General features: G+C 48.0%; 1 pseudogene; it reads right to left on the bottom strand.

The window, feature by feature from the left end:
- Positions 1 to 1,139: 1,139 nt before the first annotated feature.
- On the bottom strand, positions 1,140 to 22,113 carry LOC122472075 (annotated as a pseudogene).
- Positions 22,114 to 22,511: the final 398 nt, after the last annotated feature.

Genomic DNA, 22,511 nt, shown 5'->3' with positions numbered 1-22,511 from the left:
GCGGGGGCTGGGGAGGGCAGACACAGAAGGTCTTTTCTCTTCTGGGTCTTCATGGGCATTATAGCTCTATGAATTATTCACCAGAAAATCTGTTTGAGGTAGTGTCTTAGTCTTAATTTTCAATTCCCCTAATGCTGGCCAATTCTGTGCTGAAAAGCTCTCAATTATTAATGTTTCTAAAGCAATATTTGTTTTCTCTGCATCCAGCAACAACCAAGGCCTCAGAGCTAGTGATCCTACCCCCGAATTTCCCACAGAGCTTTGCCTTGCTGAGGAAGCATTTCAAAGGGGTCAGGGGTGTGTTAGGGTGTACGGCAGCCAGACTGAGAGCATTAAGCCCAAGCAGAGACAGGTACTTAAAGGTTTTCCATTTTCAGGAACTCCCAGGACGAAGGAAACTCTACAAATAGCAAGAACAGTGACTATGTATTTGTGTTTTATGTGCCAAACGTGAAGCTAAATACTTAACTTTTACTTATTTGACTCCATTTTCTTTGGAAATTCAAATAATTCCTTTCAACTGCAAACAATTCTTAAAACTGCATTTGGAGTCAAAGCCCTGTGTTATCAAAATCATAAGGAGAATTTCTTTTTTTTTTTTAAGTTTATTTACTTCGAGAAAGAGAGAGAGCACACACACGCGGGCGCACGTGCAAGCAGGGGAGGGTCAAAGAGAGACTGAGGGAGAGACCGAACCCCAAGCAGGCTCCTGGCCGTCAGTGCGGAGCCCCACGTGGGGCTCGATCCCACAAACCGTGAGATCACGACGAGCAGAAATCAAGAGTCGGACGCTTAACCGACTGAGCCACCCAAGCACCCCTGCAAATCAAAAGGAGAATTTTTAGGTAAGGCAGAATTAGTTCTTTTTAAATTTTTTTTTTCAACGTTTATTTATTTTGGGGACAGAGAGAGACAGAGCATGAACGGGGGAGGGGCAGAGAGAGAGGGAGACACAGAATCGGAAGCAGGCTCCAGGCTCCGAGCCATCAGCCCAGAGCCTGACGCGGGGCTCGAACTCACAGACCGCGAGATCGTGACCTGGCTGAAGTCGGACGCTTAACCGACTGCGCCACCCAGGCGCCCCTGGGCAGAATTAGTTCTACATTAACAAGACCAGATCCGACTTGGGGATGGATTCTTTAGCCAAACTGTAGAGAATGGAAACTGTTTACAGAAAACGATATCTACCCATGTACTCAGAGGTGCACGCTATATGCTGGCATTCAGAAGGCGTTCTCAAAGAGCTTTGTTTTATTTTCTTGGATTTTAAGATGCCTAAGGCCCTCTTCATCCTCGATCTTGGGGGCCAGATAGCACTTCACACGCCCCACCCCAGCAGTCTTACACTCTACCACGAGGGGTCCATCTGCCGGCACACGGAGTGCTACTGTAGGGGAGAGTGGGGTCGCTTTCATAAAGAGGACCTCGGTTGCAAAAGCTAGCTGAACTTGGTTCACTCAGCTCTACAGTAACAGCCTCCTCCTCTTTGTCAACGTTATTCCTTTTCGACCACTTAATACTTCCGTTCCCAGGTTTCTGCACTTGGAGAAAATCTCGCTCTGTCTTTTGCACAAAAGGCTACACCAGGGTCCCCAGCGTGACTGAGATCTGGGCATACAGGTGCGCATTCACCAGAAGGCATCTTCGCTCCACAGCTATACTCTCTCTGCGTCTGGATTTCCAAGTTCAACATCTAAGTCCGCTGACTTCATTTCATAGTCTGAAACCTCTCCCTGCTTTGGAGCTTCAAGTACCGGCATCGAGGTGCCTGCATCAGCTCCAACCCTTCGCATAACGACGTCGTCAGTGCCAGCCCAGTTTTGTATTTTGGACGTGCTGGTGAGGTTCACGGTCACGGCCAAGTTGTGGTCACAGCTGGACGTGTGGAAACCCCGGGAGCACAGGGGCGAGCTGCACCGGGGAGGCGTGGGATGAGTCGACACTGGGCAGGTTCACACCCCCAGGCTGATGTCCCAGGGGGCCTTGATGATGACGTCCTTCAGCGGCTCCAGCACCTTCTTCAGGATGGAGCCCTGGACTGGGCACGCCTGGAACACGATGGCAGAGTCACAAGGATGAGGCTACAGGTGGAGGGAAGGAGGAAGGGCTGGCCAGCTTAGGTGTCACAGGGTGACAGCAAGCAGGGAATGTGGTGGTGAGAGCCTGTGACCCAGGAAGATCACAACCTACTTATGCAACTTACAAAACTTCTGTGTAGTAAGACTCACCAGTCCCATTTTACAGATGGGAAAACAGACTCAGAGAGGCCCCATCTTTGCCCATGGTTCCTCACCTCATCAATGTGGAGAACAGGATTTGGACTCCAAGTCTACGTGACTCCACGGGCAGCACCTTCTCTACCTTGACACTATGGTGCCCCCTGGGGTTTTAGCTGCATACAAGGAAGAACTTTCTGGAAGCAAATTATGTTACTCTCAAAGAGCACTTGGATGAGCCATTGGCAAGAGGAAGATACGAATGGGAGGAAATTCTGAACGTGGGGGCAGCAGAACCGAGGGCATCTGTGGCGCCCCCATGAGGGACGGCTCTCCTTTATTGTGACACAGCGCGATGGCAGCGTGGAGGAGGGGTAAGAGGCAATCTCTGTCAACAGTGACGAAGGCATCCATGTGCACCTTTAACACTCAGGCTCAATGACGGACAAAGGGCACGAAGCCTGGCAGAATAGACGTTTCAGAGTCAGACCAGCCTAGGAGGGCGTCCCCAGCTGAGCCACCTGAGCCAGTCTCTTACCGCCTCTGTGCCTCACTTTCCCACGTCCTTGAAGCAAGTTACCGCCGGCCCCTCCCTCACAGGCTCACGTGCCACACAGCAGGGAGAATGCCCATTTGGGGCCTGGCACACCGTGAGGGACCAACGCATGCCAGCCTCCCTACCCCTTCTCTTCATCGGAGCAAGAGGCTGACGTTTTCAAAAAGATGTGCTAAAAACCAGGGGGAAAGACAGCAAGGAAGCAGACAGAGAAAATACCCTTTGTTTTGCCAGGCTCTTTGGTTGCAAGGGGGGAAAAATCCACTCAAAGAGCTGGAGCAAAAGGAGAGGGGACAGACAAAAAGGAGCAGCTGATTGAGGACAGAGGGGTCCCTTTCAGGGCAGGGCGCGGGTGGGGTCCCGCAGAGCCCAGTCAAGGAGCACACGGCAGACAGCCAGCCTCCGGGGCCAGGACTGCTCTCTGGGCGCCTGCCTCCTCTCCTCTCGGCCCTCCCACATCTCGTTTCCCTGTCCCTTCCAGTGTCTGCTCCTCTCTCCTCCCTCTGCAAACTGGCCTTCTGGCTTCTCTGCAGAGAGAGACGGCCACCCCACCTCGGGGCGCTGAGGTTTGAAGTCCTTTCCCGAGCGCTCAGCAGCCTGCTGAGCATCTTTGAGGTCTCGTTTCCAAATTCTGATTGGCCCAGCTTACTGTCAGGCATGGATCCTGGGCCAATCGGATGGGAGGTGGCAGCGGAGGTGGGGTACAGACTGCAGCTGGGGCTTATGATCTCAAAGGAGTGCAGTTCCACACAGACAGTCCTGCATCCCCACCAGAATGGCTTGAATTGATGGCCTGACAACACCGGTCGGTGGCAAGGCTGAGCGTGGCGGGAGTGGCAAGGGATGCGTCCACCCCGGGAAACTGCTTGGCACGTCTTCCAAAGCCAAACGAAGGTACCCCTGCCCCTTGGCCAAGCAATTCCCCGGCTGAGGAGACGTCCAAGGTGAATGATGGCTTACGACCACCTGAAGCAATACCTGAAATGTTCACAGCAACCCCAGACCGCAAACAACCCCAACATCCATCAACAGTAAAGTCAGATGAATAAATTGTGGCATGTTCGTCATGTTGCGAAGCGCTGAGAGAAGAAACCACCACCACCACCGCGTGCCACGTAGACGGAGCTCGCCGGGCACGACATTTAGCGAAAGAAGCCGTACCCAAGAGGGTACACGCTGTACGATCCCATTTACCAAAAAGTGGATCAGTGGTGATCAAGACTATACTACGGGTTATCTTGGGGGAGTATCAGCTGGGAGAGGGCACGAGGGAGCCTCCTGGGACATTACAAATGCTCCATATCTTCTTTCTCCGTGGTGGTTACGGAAAGAAATCATCAAGATGGGGGCGCCTGGGTGGCTCAGTCGGTTGAGCATCCGAGTTCGGCTCAGGTCATGATCTCGCAGTCTGTGAGTTCGAGCCCTGCATCGGGCTCAGTGCTGACAGCTCGGAGCCTGGAGCCTGCTTCCGATTCTGTGTCTCCCTCTCTCTGACCCTCCCCCGCTCACACTCTGTCTCTTTCTCTCAAAAACAAATGTAAAGAAATAAAAGACTTCAAGACTGTAAAAACATAAATAAATAAATAAATAAATAAATAAATAAATAAATAAACGTTAAAAAATTGACATTTAAAAAAAAAGAAAGAAATCATCAAGCTGAACACTTAAGATTTGTGCCCTTTACTATATCTAAGTCATTCCTCAGTTAAAAAAAAAAGGGGGCGCCTGGGTGGCTCAGTCGGTTAAGTGTCCGACTTTGGCTCAGGTCATGATCTCACTGCTCATGAGTTTGAGCCCTATGTCGTCGGGCTCTGTGCTGACAGCTCAGAGCCTGGAGTCTGCTTCAGATTCTGTGTGTCTCTCTCTCTGCCCATCTCCTGCTCACACTCTCTCTCTCTCTCAAAAATAAATAAACATTAAACATTTTTTAAAAAGAGAGAGAGAAGAGCATATTGTGGCCATAATATGTATAACATAGAATCAACTACATAACCAACCACACCTTTGTCTGGAATAGATGGAGTAAACATACACATGTATGTGTGTTTATTTTACATATGACATATGTGTGTATATATATGTATATCATATATAGTAGGTGCATTACATATGTATAATATATGTATTTGATTCATGCATATATTCATACAATATATATGTACATATAAGAGAGAAGGGGGACAAATCTGAATTATATTTGGGGCATGTATTCAGTCTAGGAAGGGCAGATCGGAGCAAGACCAGGCTGGAGGCAGGGAAGCCTGTGAAAAGGTCGATCTCTTTGTCCAAGCAGGAGATGGCCGTGGCCGGCCCCTGAGACGGATGTGGGGAAACAGACTTGAGGGCAGCCGACAGGACATGATGGCGGGTGCAATTATGAGGAGGTGAGGGAAGGAGCTGTATCGGGGTGACCCCGGTATTTCTGGCTCGGGTAACTGGGTAGCCGGCAACGCGACCCCCAGATGAGGGAGGCCACAGGAGGGGCCGCCGTGGAGGAGGCAGGGAGGACGGCGGACTTGGTCTCAGGCAGGTGAGGTGTGAGCCACCAGGGGCCCACCAAATGGAGCTGTCAGAAACCATGCGACCCACTGCACCGGACGGGGTCCCCTGGAAACAGACTGGGAGGCGGGGTTCGGTGAGGTGGATGGGGGTGCCCTGGGGAAGTGACGTGGGCGGCCCTGGCGGAGGGACAAGCTGGCCTGTGGTGTGGTTGCAAGGGAGGCGGCCACCTGTCCCGTGCTGAGCTCTGGAGCCAGGTGGCTCCTCGGTGTTGTCCCGAATTGAGACAAAGGGACCGGGTCTCTGCACCCCCAGCTGGTCAATCACTGGCCGTGGCTGCTCTGGGAGGCGCATCTCCGTGGGTGAGGCCCAGGGCAGTGCCTCGTGAGCAGCTGTATGGCCCCAGCAGGGGAGGGCATCAGCCCGGATGAAGCCCCTGCCCCCCTCCCAGGGTGTATCCAGCTCTGACTCCAAGGAAGCCTGCAGACCGACCGTGAGCATCAGACACCCCTGCTCTCACTCCCTCACCTGCTTCCCACAGGCACCCACACTCTGGCAAGCCCCTCGCGTCCCAGCTCTGCCCGCGGTGCCCACGGAGCCGGCTCCTTCTGTTTTTTATAGAAAGAGCGGGATATTCCTCTGATGCAAACACTCAAAGCAATTAAGGCCGCTTGTCACCACCATTCCTGTTCTGCGGCCAATCTCTGGAGCATCAGGGGCGATCCCATCACCACCAAGGACACAAAATCGCACTCAGGGGCTTGTAGGGTCAGGGGCCGTCTCCCAAGGGCTGGACAAGTTCACTCCTGAGAGGGTCTCTCATCCCCACGTGCCCCGGTCCAAGTCACCAGCATCTGTCACCTGACGCACTGCAGTAGCCCCTCCGGCTTCCATGCTCCCACCCAGCCCTGGCCCCTGTACAGTGTCCTCTCAGCACAGCAGCCAGACTGACACGTTAAACCCTGTCCATTACAGTCCCCGTCTTCTCAAACTCCCACTTCAGCTTCCACCTCTCTGATAAAAAGTCCATCCAACGGCCTTTCTGAGCTCCTTTCTACTCCCCTCCCACTTGCCTGTTGCACCCTGGCACATTTGCCTCCCCAGGCACACTCCTGCCTCAGGGCCTTTGCACTTGCTGCTTCCCCATCCTGGAATACTTTTTACACCTTCAGATCTCCACTCAAATATCAGCTTCTCAAGGAGGCCCTCCCTGACTGCTTTATTTTATTTTATTTTATTTTATTTTATTTTATTTTATTTTATTTAGATTTCATTTTTAAGGAATCTCTACACCCAACATGGAGATGGAACTCACTACCCTGAGATCAAGAGTCACACGCTCCACCGACTGAGCCAGCCAGGCACCACAGCGAACGCTCTATTTTAAACTCCAGCCCCTCGCCACCTGTCCCATCCCTTAGCTCTGATTCGCTTTCCCCTCTCCAGGAACTGACCTCTGAATGTATAACTTCCTCACTTATTTTACCCGTCGTTGTCTTTCCCGCGAACTCCACAGGGGCAGAGATTTGGGGTTTGTGTCCGGTGACTAGAATGCCACCTCGTGCTTATTAGCGGCGGAGCTCCACGTGTGTCGATTACCTGATTTAAGAGACAAATAACAGGTCATGCTTAGCCCTGGTCCTAGCCTCAGCCTCAGGCTGCCACGATGCAATGCCATACACTGGGTGGCTTCAAAGCAGAAACGGGTTTCGTCACCAATCGGGAGGCTGGGAGTCTGAGATCCGACGGCCAGTGTGGGTGAGCTCTGGTGAGAGCCCTCTTCCCGGCCCACAGACGGCCGCCTCCTTGCCGTGTGCCCACGTGGCCTCTCCTCGGGGCCCGCTCACAGTGTTCCTCTTCGTATAAGGCCCCCAGTCCTATCAGATTGAGACCCCACACTTACGACCTCGCTTTACACCTCCCAGAAGCCCTATCTCCAAATACAGTCACACCGGGTTTGGGGCTTCAACAAACACATCTTAGGGGCGAGGCAGGGGGCGCAATTCGGACCACAGTAGCTCTAATTTCTATTCTCATTTTACAGATGATAAGACTGAGGCTCCAAGAAGCCACATGCCCGAGCCAAGGGCGCCCAGCTCAGAAGTGGCGGAGGAAGCGGCCAAACCAGCATCGGCGTCCCTCTGCCCTGCTGCCTGCCATTCCCTGTGCTGGGAATGCTCTCCCCATGGCCAGCTCCTTCTCCAGCTCAACGGTCACCTGCCCGATAGGGCCCTCCCCTATACATGGCAGCCATCTCCTGCTTCTCAGTTACCGTCACGTTGCTCCCTTCGTTTTCCTTCACGACCCATGGAACGTTCTGAGATTACCTCCCGCCTACCTGTCCAGGTGTGGGCGGAACGCTGGAGAGCCAGGCAGGCAAGGGAGTCAGTGGAGACAACCTCAGGCTCGTGACAACAATGACCTCTCACAGGACGCTCACACGGGCAGAGAAAATCAATTTGCCAAATGACCAATTTACTGGGCAACTAATTCACTGAATCTTTGCTTCTACTCTGTTTATGAGGTTTTCGCCACTCGTGGCACAAAGCAGTTTGGGCAGCCTTTGGGGATTTTTCAAAGTCCTACTATAGCTGCACTGCCCCAGCCCCGTGTGCCTCTGCCCTCGAAACAGCTGAGGACGTGTTCCCGAGACCTCCTCTCATGGGGCTGCCGTGGCCACAGGCCTGGGGCAGGGCACTGGGAAGGACATCTGCTGGCCATCACTCAGACTGCGGACTCATCATGGACACGCTCCCCCCAGCCAAAGTGCTACTGCCCTTCCAGGCTGGGGGGTCTACAGGCCACAGGTACCAGAACCTGAACCTGAGTAAGGTAACTGAGGGCTTCGCCTCACATAGAATATTTAGGGGCTCAAAACGAACTCAAAAACCACAATAAACTCTTGAATGCAATACTTCCAAAAATCAAAAATCAAAAATACTAATGCAAAAATTACACGAGGAACAGAATAAACACATTTTCAATAAAGATAGTGCTGTGGCAAGCCATGCTAGAGCATCGGACAAAAGGAAAAGTCAATGGTACCGAGATCATCTTTATCTAAAATGTTTGAATTTTGTTCACCCTGGGTATTTTTTTTTTTCAGTAACTTTGATTTTTAAAAATATGTGTTGAAATATTATCTGTCAACATACGCTTCCGGGAACAAGAAGCAGGTGTTCTTTTTCCCTGTTCTTCCTACTTGGCACTCCTGAAAACCTGGCCATTATGTATAAAACAATCATGGAACTCTGAAAGGTGGAGAGAAGGAGGCAGAATGGCCAAGGACAGTGGGACCCAAGGCACGACCTGACAGTGAGTTAGTTCCCTGGGTTTTCTTTTTGCCTCATATACCCCATACTTGGGGCTGAAGAAGCCAACAATCCAGAAACATCAGTCACAGACGAAAAGCCCCAACAAAGCTGGTTCTTTCCAGCCAAAGGAAGTGAAAGGGCAACCTAGCAAGGCAGAAAATGTGTAGCCAATAACCGCTCCAGGGCAGCCAAGCACCACAGAAAGTGCTAGGCCTACCCCAAACCCCCACCCCGCCCCCCCCCCCCACGCATGCCAGCAAGGCTTAGTGGGGAGCCTGGACGGCCACACTCACCATGCTGGAACAAGACAAGACACCCAACCTCTCCCAGGGTCCGATAGGGAACTCCATCCCCACAGGGGATCAGTATCAACAGAGACCATGCAGAGAACCTGAACTTCAATCAGGCAGTAATGAAGCACCTCTCATTGCCTCCAAGGCAGAAATTTCACTCACTACTGTCCAATGATAATGATGACACTGTGCCCATGGCGTCAGGAAGGCCAAGTGGAGACCAAAATTCAGGCACTCCTACCTTTCCCATCCAGCCAGATATCCACGGGGGCCTAGTGAAGAGGAGGACTCCCAACCCTGCCCAGAAGCAGCAAGGAGCCTCCCTTCTGAGGGTCAACAGAGGTTAAATGGGCAACCTGGACTTCCAGCCCCCACTGGCAGTAATGAGGCTCGCACCCTCTCATCCCCTATCCCCTACTGGAGAAATGTCAGAGGAAGCCAGCTAAAACAGAAGGTTTACATAAGATTCAGTCTCAGAAGATAACACGAAAATGTCCACGTGTCAATCAAAAATCACTTGCCAGGGCAGCTATCTGGTTCAGTCACTGGAGCATGCAACTCTTGATGTCAGGGTTGTGAGTTCAAGCCCCACGTTGGGTGTAGAGCTTACTTAATAAAAAAAGAAAATAGCTTATCATACCAAGTGCAAGAAAGATCTCAACTTGAATGAAAAAAAAAAAAAAAAGACAGTCAGGGGTACCTGGGTGGCTCAGTTGGTTAAATGTCGACTCTTGATTTCGGCTCAGGTCATGTTCGTGAGATTGAGCCCCACATCAGGCTCTGCACTGAGAGCACAGACCTGCTTGGGATTCTCTCTCTCTCTCTCTCTCTCTCTCTCTCTCTCTCTCTCTTTCTGTCCCTCACCTGCACTCTCTCTCTCTCTCAAAACAAATATATAAACATTTTTTAAAAAGACAATCCATGGATACCAACATTGATATGACAGACATGTTACGATTATCTGGCAAAGATTTTGGAGCAGGAATCATCAAAGTGCTTCCAAGTGGGGTGCCTGGCTGGCTCAGTCATTGGAGTGTGTGACTCTTGATCCCGGGGTTGTGAGTTCGAGCCTTGCATTGGGTGTAGAGATTACTAAAATAAAGTAAAATAAAATATTTTAAAAACAGATAAAATAGGGGTGCTTGGGTGGCTCAGTCGGTTAAGCGTCTGACTTGGGCTCAGGTCACGATCTCATGGTTCAGGAGTTCGAGCCCCACATCGGGCTCTGTGCTGACAGCTCGGAGCCTAGAGCCTGCTTCAGATTCTGTGTCTTCCTCTCTCTCTCTCTCTCTCTCTCTCTCTCTCTCTGCCCCTCCCCTGCTCTCACTGTGTGTCTTACTCTCTCAAGAATAAACTTTTTTTTTAATTTTTAATGAATAAATTAATTAATTACATTAAATTAAACAGAGCCTCAAGAACCTCTGGGACTGTAACAAAAGATCTAACACTGGATTCCCCAAAGAAAAGGAGAAAGAGGGTGGCACTGAAAAGGACTTGGAGATATAAGTGCAGAAAACTTAACAAATTTGCCAAAGGACATAAACCCACAGATGCAGAAAAGGTCAACAAACAGGATAAAACCAAAGAAATCCACATTTTGGGAAGTGCACACCAAAATGTATCTTATTCAACTTCTGAAAACTAAACAAAAATTGGAAGTCAGCAAGAGAAACAATACTTTACCTATGGGGAAAAAAATTTGAAAGACCATGGATTTCCCATCAGAAGTCACAAAGGCTAGAAGAAAGTAGAACATTTTTCAAGTGCTGTTAAGAAAAGAATGGTCGACCCAAAATTCTATATTCAGCAAAAATATCCTTCAGGAATGAAGAAAAATTAACACATTCTCAGATAAAGGAAAACTAAAAGAATTTGTCACCAGCAGGCCTCCTTTAAAAGAACAACTAAAGGAGGTTCTCTAAACAGAAAGTATTAAAGAAGAAACCTTGAGACATCAAGGAAGAAGAAAGACCAACAAAGAGTAAATAAAAGAGATACAGGTAAATGCAGTATATTTTCATTTCCCCTTGAGATTTCTAAATTATGTTTGATGGTTGATTCAAAAATTATAACACTATTTGATGTGTTTCTAAATGTACGTAGAAGAAATATTTAAAATTATATTGTAAAAGGGGTGGGTAAAAAGATGTAAAGAGAGGAAAGCCTTCTATACTTCACTTAAATTGATGAAATACTGACACGAGTAGACTTAAAAAGTATGTATATATAATATATATTCAGGAAAAACACTAAGAAAAAAGCATAGAACAATATATACTCAAAAACGCTATCAATGAGTCAGAATGGAATTCTAAAAATTATTCAAGTAACCCACAGGAAGCCAAGAAAAAGAAAACAGAGAAATGAAAAACAGAACAAAAATAAAACAAACAAACAAAAAGCAAACTTAAGCCCTAACACAGCGTAATTACATTAACTATAAGTAGTCTAAATATATCAATTAAAAGACAGAGATTGGCAGAGCAGCCTAACTTCATGCTCTTTACAAGAAACTCCCTGCAAATGTAACAATACATGTACATTAAAAGTATAAGGATGGAGAGATATGTATCCTGAAAACCTAACCAAAAAAGCAAGATATGTTAATTTCAGACAAAGGAGGCTCCAGAGCAAAAATAATTACCAGAGACAGAAAGGAACACCATCTAAAGATAAAAGAGTCCATCTGTCAAGAAGACAAAGCAATCTTACATGTGTATGCATCAAACAACAGAACTACAAAACATGCGCAGCAAAAACAGATAGAACCAAAGGGAGAAATAGACAAATATACAATCACAGTTGGAGATTCAATACCCTCTCTGGTTGCACTGATAAAGCAACTGGTCACAAAATCAGTAAAGATGTAGAAGAACTCAACAACACCAGCAACCAGCAGGATTTAGTTGACATTTATGAACACACCACCCAGTATCAGCATAATACATATTATTTTCAAGGGCTCACAGAATATATACCCAGATAGATCAAATCCTAGCACAGAAAACAAACCTCAATAAATTTAAAAGAATTCAAATCACATAGACTGTGTTCTCTGACTGTAGTAGAATCAAACTAGAAATGAATAACAGAAAAAAAAAAACAGTAAAATCTCCAAACATTTGGAAACTAAAAACTACACTTTTTTAAAGTAGGATTCATGCCCATTGCAGAGCCCAACATGGGGCCCAAACTCATGGCTCCGAGATCACAATCCTAAGATCAAGACCTGAACTGAGATCAAGAGTTGGACACTTAACCAACTGAGCCACCCAGGCATCCCTGAACAATATACTTTATGAGCCAAAAGGGAAGTCTCAAAGGAAACTAAAAGTAAGTTGAAATGAATGAAAATGAAAATATAACAAAATTTGTGGACACATATAAGGAAATGTTGACAGAGAATTGATAGCTTACATAAGTACTTACATGAGAAAAGAATAAAACTCTCAAACAATAATCTAAGCTACCGTCTCAAGAACCTAGAAACAAAAACAAGCCTACAAGAAAGCAGAAAAAAGATAAAAACAAAAATCAGCAAAACTAAAAATAGAAAAACAGTAGAGAAAATCAATGAAACATACATCTGGTTCTTTGAAAAAAATCAATAAAATTGACAAATTTCTAGGAAGACTGACAAAAACAAAAAGAGAGAAGACGCAAATTGCCAATATCAGGAATGATGTAGAGATATTACTACAGACCCCGCAGGCACCTGAAGCACAAGAATAAAGGAACACTTCAAACAACACACACCATCTACACACACAAATTTGATAACTTAAATGAAATGAATAGTTCTTGAAAAGCATCAACTACCACAACTCACCCAATATGAAACAAGTAATTTGGATAGCCCTATAACTATTAAGAAAAGTGAATTTGGAATTTAAAAACTCCCAAAAGAAGTCTCCAGGCCCAGATGGTTTCACTGGAGAATTCCAGAAAACATTTAAAGGAAAAATAACAACTCTACACAATCTCTTCCAGAAAATAGAAGAGGGTGGCACGCTTCCAATTCATTTTATGAAGCCGGTATTTCAGGGACACCAGTACCAGATGAAGAGAGTACAACAAAAGGCAAACCACACATCAGTAGTGAAGATGTGACAGGAAAGGGAGATGAACCGATAAAGGGTATGCCAAGGGGCAAACTACCCCTGTGGGCAGCCGGGCACCCAGTCCCACTGGGGTCCAGCTGAGAACCAAACAGAACTGCTACTAGAGACAGAATTTGCCTACTGGGGGACAGGGAGCCTGAGGAACTCCCATCTCCCACTGGCTGGAAGTAGCCCCCCAGGGGTGTTAGCTCCCCTGTACATCTGAGTAGTATGTGCACAGAGCCGAATGACCTCTGGAGGTTTGGATGACTTTTACAATGATGGAAATGTTCTGTATCTGTACAGTCCAATATGGTACCCATGGTCACATGTGGCTACTCAGCACTTGAAGAATGGCTGCTGTGACTGAGGAACTGAAGTTTTACTTTATTTAATTTTAATGATCTTAAAATCGCATGGTCGGATGTGATCATGGCTGCCACACTGCACGGTGCATCTTTGGAGAAAGCAAAGCAGAGACCTCACAGCGCATTTACAAAACAGGGTGCTAGGAGGAGCCGGGAGCTGTCCACCGTAGCAGTGCTGAATGTACCTGCCAAAGAGGGGGAACAATCAACAGAACTTGGTATCAGATTAGGTAGGGAGGGTGAGTGGTTTCAAGTAGGGTGTGCTAGAGAAGGCCATAGCTTCTACGGGTCATGTGTTCAGGGACTGATTTCACCAGTGCCACAGGGCACAATTTGGACCCTTATGTCTGCTGTCAGGAAGGGTCCAGAGGAGCACCAAACAGTCCCCTCACTGCTCCTCCAAGACTAAGCCTCCTTTGCAAACGGTAAAGCAGCCGGTTCTGCAGGAGGCAGTTTAAGGTGAGAAATATTAGTGTGTTTGGAGTTTCTCGTGTATTTCATGGTGCTCTAAAAGGGAACATAATCACAGCAGCATTTCTGTCAGAAAAGCAAAACAAGGTCCCCACCTGAAGAAAGTGATTCCGGACTGAGCAGTACTCTCGCAGTGCCTACATGCTGACATATTATAATGTTTTCTTGATAGTTAGACATACTCTGTTGTTACTCAATCGGACTCCTCTGAAACGGCTGCCAATAGCCCAATTAAATAGTTAGCTAAATATATTACTGACACACTGCTGTGTATTTGGCCCTAATGAGGTTTATAGGAAATGCATTTGCCAGACCACAAGGGCTCCAAGGGTGGAAACTGCTGGTGGCTTGGTTCTCTGTGGCCACAGCCATTGGTCCCAGGCCAGCCATCCCTGAGGAAGAGCCTCTTGTAAACTAAGATGCCTGAGCTAGAGCAAAGAGTTAGAGGCCTGACTCAGTTTCCCCGAGGAGAATAATCAGTCTCGGGTCTGCAGCAGCTGCCACAACAAAATACCAGAAGCTGGGTGGCTTTAACACAGAAATCCATTTGTTAACAGTTCTGGGGGCTAGAAGCCCAACGTCAGTGTTTCGGAAATCGTGGCCACTGGTGAGAGACGTCATCCTGGCTTGAAGGGAGTCAACCACCTTCTTGCTGCGCCTTGCATACCTATCCAGGGCTAGTCTTGTACAGATGCAACCTTCTAAACAGAGGTGAATAAAATCATCTTTGCTCTTTTGCTTATTCCATGTTAGTGGCATCTCTGAACCACCAAATGGAATAAGCAAAAGAACAAAAAAGATTTTGGTCACCTCTGTTTAGAAGGGTAGGTATGTAGTCAGACGTCCCATGTTCATACCGCTAAAGTGTACTGAGCACCTACTATATCCCAGACACTGAGCTGTGTGCTGCAGGTCTTGTGGTGAACAAAAGGCGCCTCCTGCCTCAGAGTCTAGAATGTCCGAGAGGAAGTGCAGGACACCATGGGAACACATCAGAGCATCCCTAGTCATGACTTGGATTTAAGCTCAGCAACAGTAAATGATTATGAGTCATTTTTCCGGGTGAAGGAAGTACGGAAGGCAGTGGAGGGGTGTTCCCAGCAGCAGTGGGGACAACATCTAGACAAAGACCTTGAGGTAAGAGGCCATGACACATTGGAAGAAGAGGAAGGTCAACACGTCTGGAGCAAACTCCTTCATGCCCAGCCCACAGCAACACCAGGGCATCACAGACACCCACCCTCTTAGGTCAGATGCCAGGTAAGAGGCAGCACTGTGACCTGGCCACATCTTCAGTGGCACCCCACAACTCCAGGATGTAGCCCCATGTTAGGAAGTTCCTCTAAAGGACAGTGAACAAAAACGGGCCTGGGAATCAGAAAGACCAGGATTTGTGTCCAGTTTCTGCCTCTTCTGGAAGCATTGACTCCGGGAAGGTTGCTCACCTCTCTGAGCTTCAGCCTCCCATTCCACAAACATTGGCTGGCTGCCTCCTGGCTGGCAGATGTTGCGCTGGGTGCCTGTGATATGGTGGTAAACACAACAGACACGGGCCACTTCCGGTCTGGCAGGGGAGACAGACAATCAACAAATAGGTAGTGATCACATGTGATCAGAACAGCGATGGAAGCACACAGGGTGTCAGGATGGAGGGAATGGGAGAGGGGGATCCATTTACATGGGGAGTCAGGGAAGACTTCTTGGTGGAGGTGACGTCTGAGCTGAGACCAGAAGATGAATAATAGTGCCCAACCCCCAGAGAGCTTTCTGAGAACTACATCCATAAAGTGAAATACTATCCATAAATAATGTCCATAAAGTGCACTGCCTAGTGCATAGGTAGAGCTCAAAATATGCTGGCTTTATCATCCGCCACTAAAATCTAAGCTCCTTTATAGTGAGGAACAAGTCTGTGTTTGCCAGGATTGCACCTGGCACATGCGAAGAGTCGAATGAACTCACGAGTTTCATCTTTCCTTAGGTTACTGCATCACCTCTCCTTCATTTTTGAAGGACAATTTGAGTATTCTACCTACAGTCAACAATAATGCACTCATTACGAGGCTGGATCTCATGTTAAGCGTTCTTATCCCAATAAAATAAAATAAAAAGCATTTGCTGAGTTCATTTATGATAATAATTGTAATGAGAGTCGCAGCGAGAGTAACATTTGGTAGTAGTATTAGCCAGAGGAGTAGTAATATTAGCAGCGGTAGTAATAGAAGAAAGAGTATTAGCAATTCATGCTATGGGCGACCCTCTTGGCGACGGCACTATGTTGCGGTGGAAAGAATAAGATTTCAAGTCAGGCAGAGCCACGCTTGAATCCTGGTCCAGCTACATGGCTGCTGTGAAGCAGCTGAATCTCCTTTCTCTAAGCCTCAGTTTTTCTCATCTATATGTTGGGGATAACAGTGCGTGTCTCACAGGGCTGCTGTGGGGATAGGGGAGGTGTATGTACGGTGACCGGGACAGAGCGGGCCCACCATAGATGGTGGCTGTCGAGACAACAAGCATGCTGCCCAGGTAACCAAGCTCCAGGCATCTGACACTCAACCGGCTTTTTGGGGGACAGACCGGGAAGCAACACGGACGTGTGTGGGTGAGGGCTTGCGGTTTCCAAGGGCTTATGCTCACCACGTAGCCATTGCTCATTTGGGCTGAGGTGCCTCAGTTCACTCATCAGTCCCAGACCGCTCTGGTCTGGGAAGTAGAGATCCCTTGGAAAATTACTGCACTGAACTAAAACTAGGTAAGAGTTCTCGACTGAAATTCCAGCAGGCAGAGAAATGGTTTTGACATAATTAACTGTCAAAAAATTCATATCTATCGATCAACAGGAAAAAGTAAAATAACCCAATCGCAAAATGGACAAAGTATAGAAAAGGCAAAGTACAGGAAGGCCGATAGACTTACATATGAGAGAAAGCCCAGCAAAGTATCATGGGGCTAGAATTTAGAACAATGAGCGCACTCGGGTGGCTCAGTCGGTTAAGTGGCCAACTCTTGGTTTCAGCTCAGGTCATGACCTCGCTGTTCGTGAGTTCGAGCCCCGCTATCAGTGCAGAGCCTGCTTGGACTTCTCTCTCTCCCCTCTGTCTGCCCCTCCCCCACTCAGTCTCTCTATCTCCCTCTCAAAATAACTAAACTTTAAAACTAAATTAAATGAATAAATAAAACAATGATAAACCCTCTATAAAATGGGCAAAACAAAACAACCAAAAAAATGTAGACCGAAGGCACCCAGCCTTGGTAACGGTGTGGAGAAATGGGTACGTACAAGTAGTGTTGCTGGAAATGAAAGCTGGTAGGTTTAGGCAGGGCAATTCGACAGTGCCTACCGCAATTTAAAAAGGGTATGTTAGGGGCGCCTGGGTGGCGCAGTCGGTTAAGCATCCGACTTCAGCCAGGTCACGCTCTCGCAGTCCGTGAGTTCGAGCCCCGCGTCGGGCTCTGGGCTGATGGCTCGGAGCCTGGAGCCTGTTTCTGATTCTGTGTCTCCCTCTCTCTCTGCCCCTCCCCCGTTCATGCTCTGTCTCTCTCTGTCCCAAAAATAAATAAACGTTGAAAAAAAAAAGGGTATGTTATGTTAGCCACTGCTAAGTGAGTATCTTGGAGAATTACTCACATACGGGCCCAAGGAGGCATAAGTGGGCGTGGGCACTGCAAGCATCATTTGTCATAGTGAAAATGTGGAAACAATATAAACGTCTATAGACACAGAAATGACTAAACTAAAATAATACAACCATATTATGGAGTATTATGAGATAAAGAAAAGGAATGAGCTAGATCTAGATGAATGACCATAGGCAGAAGAAGCCCAAGACACCTTAAGTGAAATAAGAGTGGCATAGAATAATAAGCACGGTATAATCCCATCTGTATTGGAATCAATGGAAGGAAACAACGTATAGTATTCCCATAGGAATGTGTGCGCGCGTGCGCATGTGAATACATGGGAAATGGTTGACAGAAAACACATTTAACTGATAAGAGTTGTTGCATCTGGAGAGAAAGGAGGACGGATGAAGGGGGATTTCGGGGGATTTCGAGTGGAACTTTAGTATTAGCTACACTTGAATTTTTTCAAGAATGTATCCATGTGCAAGGAGACATCCGCAGCCTACAAAACAAATTGACAAAGTATACCATCCAAATTGTATTGAGCACTCCCGTGAATTGGTAGGAAGAAGACAAAATTGAAGGAAAAAAAAAAAAGCAGCAGAAGATGTGAACGGGACTTTTCCAGAAAAGGAAATTCAAGCAACCAATAAACATATAAAAGATGCTCGATCTTGTTTATAATCATAAAATGCAAATTAAAGCCATAAGGAGATACCAATTCCCACCAGACACGGGCAAAAACTTCCAAGTAAAACATTAGCAAACGCCAACAAGAATATGCAATCCCAGGAATTCTCATGCACTGCTGGTGGGGCGAAAATTGGTCCAGCCACTTTTGAAACCAGGTTGGACTTCGCCCTCAAGTTTTAGGTAAGAAAATCCCATGACCCAACAGCCTCACCCCCAGGCACATACCTAGGTAAACCTGTAAACAAGTCTGCCAGGGGACATAACTAAGAATGTTCATAATCCCCCCAAACTGAAACCAGTCCGTGTGTGCATCACCAACAGAATGGGTAAATCATCTGTAGTCCATTCACACAGCAGTACGCCAGACGGCAGCAAGAATGAATACGACAGGGGTGCCGGGGTGGCTCAGTCGGTTAAGCGTCCGACTCGCGGTCCGTGAGTTCGAGCCCCGCGTCGGGCTCTGGGCTGACGGCTCAGAGCCTGGAGCCTGCTTCCGATTCTGTGTCTCCCTCTCTCTCTGTCCCTCCCCCGTTCATGCTCTCTCTCTGTCTCAAAAATAAATAAACGTTTAAAAAAAGTTAAAAAAAAAAAAAAAAAGAATGAATACAACAGTAGCACAAAATTCAGGATGGTGGGTAACTTTTGGAAAGGGGGAATTGTGTCATTGAGGAACCGCATCTAGGAGGTTCCACTAGAAATGTTCTATTTCTCAACCTGGCTGTTTATTTCATTGTTATTTTTTAATCCCTATGTGTCTTTACAGACTAGTTTAAAAGGTTTTTTTTTTTTTAATAAAATTTTTGTAACATTTATTTATTAACGAGAGACAGAGAGACACAGAGCACGAGCAGAAGAGGGGGAGACCCAGAATCGGAAGCAGGCTCTGGGCTCTGAGCTGTCAGCACAGAGCCCGACCTCGGGCTCGAACTCAAACCGCGAGATCATGACCCGAGCCGAAGTCGGATGCCCAACCGACTGAGTCACCCAGGTGCCCCTACACGTTAGTTGAATCTGCATAACTGCAAATAAGAAAAAGTTACGAAAGAAAGGAGAAGAGAGTATCCTTAGTCCAGTTGTAACATGTGTTTCCCTCCACATGGCTTTTCTGACTCACCTCTGGATTCCCTCTAGAAAAGACCTCCAGGTTGGCTGAACACGCCAAGAGTCAGCATGGCAATGGCAGCAGGGACAGCACAGGACAATCTGCACCCTCAGGTCCTTTTCTCTGCTCGAACCTTGCTGTTGTGGGTCTAGAGGGAAGAAGGAAGCCCATTCTCTTCCCCAATCGTAGCTCTAGAAAGGCCTTCAGACACAGCTGACCCAACCTCTTTGAGGTAGAGACCTGAGAGAGGATGTCACCATATCAGCACAGCTGGTCAGTCTAGACCAATGGGTCTCAACCTTCCTGCCCGCCCCCATCACGACCCACATGGCCAATGGCCTCCACATGAGTGCCTTGGACTCTAGGACACAAAGAGCCCATGATCAGAAGCACGGACATGACAGAGCCTGATTTATGGGCAATCCCGCAGCAAAACTTACAAGTCAGGAGTGGGGCGAGAGTGCATGTCTGCTGAGACTCCAGCCTTATTCACAGAACCTGGCACAGCCCAACACACAGAGGTGGAGCTCAGTTGCGTTAACTATTCGTTGCATTAATTTTTATTGCATCTGATTTATTTCTTTTGTTTTACTTTTTTTATGTTTTATTTTATTTTTGAGACAGAGCATGAGCGGGGGGGGGGGGGGGGGGGGGGGGGGGGGCAGAGAGCGAAGGAGGCACAGAATCGGAGGCAGGCTCCAGGCTACGAGCTGTCAGCACAGAGCCTAAAGCGGGACTCGAACCCACAGACCACAAGATCGTGACCTGAGCCGAGGTCGGTCGCTCAACCGACTGAGCCACCCAGGTGCCCCACATTTAAATTTTTTTCTAAACAAAGCGGGCAAATTTATTGTGAAGTTTCAAAAACAGCACTGTAAAAATATTTGTTTTTAAAAATTTTTTTGATGTTGTATTTATTTTTGAGAAAGACTGAGTGTGAGTGGGGGAGGGGCAGAGAGCGAAGGAGACACAGAATCGGAGGCAGGCTCCCGGCTCCGAGCTGTCAGCACAGAGCCCGACGCGGGGCTCGAACTCACGAACCGTGAGATCACCACCTGACCTGAAGCTGGACGCTTAACCGGCTGAGCCACCCAGGTGCCCTGTGTCTGATTTATTTCAACTGACGTCTCTGAACCTTTGAACTGAAGGAAGAGAAAAGGAAATGTTTCAGCCCAGAGGCGGGCGTGGAAAGCTTTCCAGAGTTGCAAAAAGGGCTGAGGTCGTGTAGGAAAGGGCCAAGTGCACGAAGCTGCTCACCTTTACAAAGCCACCCCTCTGTGTCCTTTCTACTCTGCCCTCTGCAGCAGCCGGGACCTCATCTGTCAGCCTCCTGGCTTCCTTGGAAGGGGACTCAGGTGTCCAAAATGGCCACTCCAACCCTGAATCTACTTGGCATCCAAGTTCAACTGCCAGCACCAACTGGGAGTTTCCCTGAGTCTGAGTTCACATTCCAGGGGAGAATCTGATTGGCCAAGCCCATACAAACCACACAGTGATAGGTGGTGGGCCAGCCTATAGATTGGCAGTCCCCGGGTCACATGACCACGGTTGGTCCAATCGGCCATGGCAGGGAAGATAAGGGGTGGAGTCATCCACTCTAAGAGATGACAGCCGAAGGTGGCAAGGGCTGTGTGGAGCAAAGCCTTCTACAGAGAGGGAGTGGATGGCAGGTGACAGTTAATATCTCTAGTCCTGGGGTTCCTAAGGACTGAAATGTCCCTCAGGGAACCTGCCTCTGGAGTCTGAGCGAGAGAATCAGGGATGTGGTGGCTTCAAATACATATCTCGAGCCGGAAGCAGGAACATGACAAGAACCGGGAGTGAACCCCTAGTGTCAGACAGCAGTGGGATCCTGGGTCAGCCACCTACTAGCTGTGTGACCTTGGGAAAGTTACTAAGCGTCTCTGAGCCTTCATTTCCTCAGCTGCATAGTGTAATTAATAACAGAACCTACTTTGTAGGGTTGCGAGGGTTAAAGTTGGTGGGGCACGAAGTAAAGTGTTAGCACAGTTCCCAGAACAAAGGAAATGCTCAGTAATTGTCAGTGCGTTCTTTTGCACAGAGCACCTCATCAACAGACACCTGGCCACATCATTTGAACACCTGGATGCAGGTGTGCCTGAAGTCATTTACCTTGAACTTTTGGGAGAAATAAACAAACTCCCTTTTGTTTGCCCTAGACCGTGCTAACTGGTTCTATGTCACCTGCAGCCAAAAAGCGTCCTGAAAAAAACACCATAAAAAAGTTCCCCTCCCTCACTGGCTTTCAGATCAGCTTCCATGCAGGGAAAGGAAGCAGTGGACACACAGCCAATTAGGGGGGGATTGCATGTACCCCACAGTCGGCTTTGTCTCTGCTTCCGATCATAGGCTGGATATGTTCGCAGCAAGACGCTCATGTGGATGCCATTGGCCGTGTGGGTCGGGCCAGGGGAGGCTGAGAGCCATTGGTCTACACTGAACAGCTGTGTGGATCTGGTGACGCTCTCTCTCAGTAATGAGATGACACATGGAGATCCATCAACCCTAACCTGCCTTTTTGCAGCCAGGCCACAGCCCAGCTCCTAAGGATGTGTCCAAAGTACTGGGGTCTCCTCACATCCCATACACACACGGACACACACTCTCTGAGATCCCTGGGCATTTCCGATGGTGCTTCTCAAGGGTCAGAGAGCGGACTTTCAGTTTGGCCCTATGGACTCCCCCACACGAGGAGCATTTCATCCCTCCAACAGGCTCATTGCATTTTTCACTTAATTATCCATTCTTTTTCCAAATGCTCACCTCCTCTGAGCCAGGCTTTGTGCCTGGGGGCACAGAACGCATGGCCACCTCCTGGATTATGAGCGTTTGCAGCCCAGCAGTGCAATCAGCCATGGAACTAAGCATACGATGTGGTAGGTGTCAGAGGAGAAGAACAGAAACAGTTCTGCATTTCCAGAACCCGCGGTCTCAAAAGTAGAGCCTCACTCCTGGGCACGTGATAAAGGATGTGGAGACTCTGAGACACAGAGCATGGCCAGCGATGAGAGTGGTGACAGACAAGATCCTGGCAAGAAACAGGGATGTGGTCAATGTGAGAGTCAATAGGATTTTTCAGAAATAGTCTGTCTCTCGGCCTCCCGGTAATGGGGTAGGATTGCATGTCCTTTTACATTGTGGCCACAGGACTTGTATTAGCCATGACGTTCGAGCAGAGGTGGTAGATGTGGCTACTGAGTGGGCAATTTGGGATGCCACAGATAGTAGATGTTCTGTCCTCCAGGTCCCTGGGT

Source organism: Prionailurus bengalensis, chromosome E3 (assembly GCF_016509475.1).
Source record: "Prionailurus bengalensis isolate Pbe53 chromosome E3, Fcat_Pben_1.1_paternal_pri, whole genome shotgun sequence".
NCBI classification, from domain to species: Eukaryota; Metazoa; Chordata; class Mammalia; order Carnivora; family Felidae; genus Prionailurus; species Prionailurus bengalensis.
This window is presented reverse-complemented; position numbering and strand designations above follow the sequence as displayed.